This window comes from Zalophus californianus, chromosome X (genome assembly GCF_009762305.2).
Source record: "Zalophus californianus isolate mZalCal1 chromosome X, mZalCal1.pri.v2, whole genome shotgun sequence".
Lineage (NCBI taxonomy): Eukaryota > Metazoa > Chordata > Mammalia > Carnivora > Otariidae > Zalophus > Zalophus californianus.
In genome coordinates, this window is record NC_045612.1 from 126,659,926 (window position 1) to 126,663,820 (window position 3,895).

Consider the following 3,895-nt stretch of genomic DNA (forward strand, 5'->3'; position numbering starts at 1 on the left):
GTTCAATACAGCAGGTGGATAGAGAGATGCTCCAGACCTGGAAAAAGCACACGGGCCCCTGGGGCGCCTGGGGCACCTGGGGTAATGTCCAGAGGAAGAGGCTGTCCTCAGCAGGACTGGGCCAATTCATGAAGGTGGCTCAGGCAGGACTGCAGGGACACACCATTGCTGCCATGGCTGGTGCGCCTGAGCCTGTGTGAGGGCGTGCTCTAGGAAGCTTCCGGAACCTTCCAGCATTCGGTGGCGGCCAACAGGAGGCAGGAGGAGGTGCCGCCCTCCTAACTCTCGGGTTCCCTGCGGTGCCTACTCACTGCCTAGAAAGTGACGGGGACGGAGTGAAGGAAAGTGACCAATGGAGAAGCTGAATTCAGGCCAGGCCCAGGCTAGCCCCCCGGGTGCATTGAAGATTTGCAGATGAGCATCAGGTAGACCTGTTGGCCATCCTCCCTTGATGTCAACCCATTAGCCAAGTCCTGCAGTTACATTTCACCCGAAAAAATCAAGAAACCCCATCCCTTCAAAGAGGCTGTCTCCTGGGTTCTAACTCCCCGGGGAGTGGGAAGTGTGATTGGCGGGAAGGTTGAGGAGCAGGTCCGGAAGCAGAGCTTCTCACTGCAACAATAACAACAACAAAAGCACACGAATAAGGAGACTTTTGGGGGGAATGTGGTAGGGAAGCCAAATCACACACCAAAATAAGGCGCTCAACCAAATCTCTACAAGGGAACGTTTCAAAGTGGCTTTGTTATTTTGGAGGGATAGGAAGAGAAATCCTAGGGGTCCTGGAGAATTTCTGAAATCCTAACGTTAAAAATAGCGGAATGGTATAAAGAAACTTTGCAGGGTGGGGATAAATGTCTTCCTCCCTTTCCTGGAAGAAATCCACTTTGAGATGAGACAGTGCATTTGGATCTGGCTCTTGTGCTAAAGTATTTTGCAGCCCATCTCTGTTAGTAACACTCTGGCTGAACACATTTACAGATGGAGCCTCTTCTGGGATGACAGACAGTTCGGAAGACGTATGTCCCCATCGACCCAGTGTCCCCATGTCCCCATCTACCCAAACTGATCTTGGGTAGATGCTTTCCACAGTCTAATTTAGAATTCAGGGAACATTAGGTTTCTTTTCAATCTGGCTTCGGAGAAAGGTAGTAATGAAGAAATGAATTCTTAAAGCCTCTGGCTAAAAAGACAGAAGTGCTTGTCATCATGACTGTCTCCCTGAAATCGCAGAATCCATCATGTATTGATCCAGGCAAATTAAAGTTAGTTTGCACACAACAATTTTATACGAATGTATGAAGATTTTGAGCCATCTGCAAGGTATTTCTTCACTTGCTGGTCCAGGCTTCCTGTCAGTCCTTTTAATTTACAATATGTCCCTCCTGACCATCAAAACACAGAATGTTTTTATTTGCAGTTAGGCAACCTATCATTTCAAAAAAGTGTTAAAATTTATAAGAAAGTACGCATTTCATTTTGGGAATTTAGTGGGAAAACTGAGTGTGGTTTGTCTTCGTCATGTGTCCCAAGATAAAACAGCTCAGAAGTACCTGTCAACAAATTTAGCTTTATTTGGGGTTCAGATTTTTCACCGTCAAGAGTCAATATTTCCATAAAATGTAGGGCCATGTTTTATGAAACTCTGCTAAAAGGAAAGTAAATATTTGTTTAAAAATGCCATTTGGTGAAAATACGCCCCACATTAGCAGGAAAGTTTCCCCACCTCTAATACACGTAAAAAATATTGTTCTGCATGTAGATTGTGTTCCCTTTCATTCCAGAGTAAATTTGAGTAGCCTAGAAATAACTAGGTAATATTGCAGTTGGGAAAACCTTATCTACAAGGAGAAGAAGATAAAGGAGAGTGAGTTAGACATATCTAGGAAGTGGGCCACATTGGACACGCGTACTTCTGTCATTGATTAATGGCTCGCCCGAATCTTACAATTACGGAGTATCCCAGATAGGATGTGTCCGGTGAACATCCTTACTAAGAATGCTAACCTGAGCACTTCATTCCCCTGGGGAGATTCCTTGAATCCTTGAATTCCTTGAGATTTCTTGATTCTCCCCCTGGATTCAGAGCCATGAATAAACCCAGGGTCCCTGATTTCCAGATGGTCTGTCCACTGCTGTGTTCACACCTGGGTGGAAACTAAGAACTCCTGACTCCTGCAAAAATCAGTAAATAACCAGAGAACGGAGGAATCAAGTCTGTCTTATTGGGGGAGAAGAACAAAACTTAGGAAGCATCATTTCCAACTGGTTTTGGATGTAGAAAGCCGACTGTGTTTGCTTCTGTGTAGCCACGTGTTGGCGGCGGGGGGGGGGGGTGGTAGGTTTGATACAAGGAATAACCCGAACATCAGGTTCTTACAGTGGGAAGATGAGGCTTGGACACGTGTACACTTCTCTCTCGTCTCCCAATTTTTGCCTGCCGTGAGTATCAGGAACTAAGAATCCTGGTCATATTTCATTCAGGTGATGGCACTGATTTAATGTTATATGGCCTCAAACCATCCTCTGAGTTAATTCCCAGGTGATAGAAGGCACTTGAGAAGCCCCACAGCCATCTCTCATAAAATGGAACAGAAAACAGGAAAGTCTGAATCTAAATAGAGCAGCTTTTCAAGGTGTTCCTGGCCAGGAGCCCAGCCCCAGGGCACGCCGAGGAAAAAACGGATTCACAACCTCTGACCCACGTTCTTGTGCACCTGTCTTCACTTTCTATCCTGCCTGTGTCTGTCACACATTATTTCTGTTCCTTTTTGTGATGCCCAACCCCACTGCTGAGCTGTTGCTGCATCATCTCATTGTCTGAGCGTTAAATTCACTAACTTGCCGCGACAGGTTGCGTGATAATGAACGCATTCCTTTAAATCATACTCGTAACACTTTTGAGACTTGGTAACTTGTACTAATGGTGCTCCATTTTATTAGGGCTGTTTTGATCAACTTCCCTTAAACTGTCACTTGTGTTGACCCTGTAAGTGTTTGCATCCTGCCTTAAGTTCCTAAACACTGGTCGGTTACATCCCCCACACTCCTCAGGCCTTCAAGTGTTTTTGACGTTGACCATTACTGGATAAATAAATAGATGCTTAATCCTTAACCAAGTTCCACATGCAGGAAAGAAAGCAGCTTGTGTCATCAACTATTTGATTTCATCCCCTGCAATAAAAATTACAATAATGGAAAGACGGGATACACCAAAGGCATAGCAAGATACCAAGAACACGTGCAATAAAGAATCAAAACGAAGGGGACAGTCTTGAATTTTCTTTCCTTTTGGAACGGCTGTATTGGGAAGGAAACATGACAAGTACAGGTGTTTGGAAGAGTGGATTGAAGCAGGAAATGAACAGGGTCCCACACTTCCCAAGGACACCCGGGTGTCCAGTGCAATTTCTTCAAATATTTCCTTTTCTTGCCTGGTGGCTGTTGTCCTGAATTCTGAAAACAGGAGAAGCAGGAACCGACCATTCCCATCTTTGAAGTGCCCAGAAACCAAATACATTCCTGTTACCTCTGCATGAATTGGGACAATTCCCGACAGTTCTTACTGCGAGAGAATGCGGATCACTATAAAACAAAGGCAAACAGACATTTGCCACATGATCCTGTAAATCTGAATTCAAAGAGCTTCATGATACAACGCATTCACATTGCCTAGTGAAATACACTTTCCAGAGCGTACTTGAGTATTTGTGTTTGAGTGCATTGAGAATTCAAAGTTTCTTGATTTTTTTTTTGCCTAATTTAAAATATTTGCAAATTTTTTTCGGCGGGGTTCACTTTGTTAGTAAAAATGTTTGCTATTTAAGCTGTGAGAATACTTCACCAGACAGTGTCACAATATTTGTATGTGGTTGGAAGAGCCAGCATTTTAAGA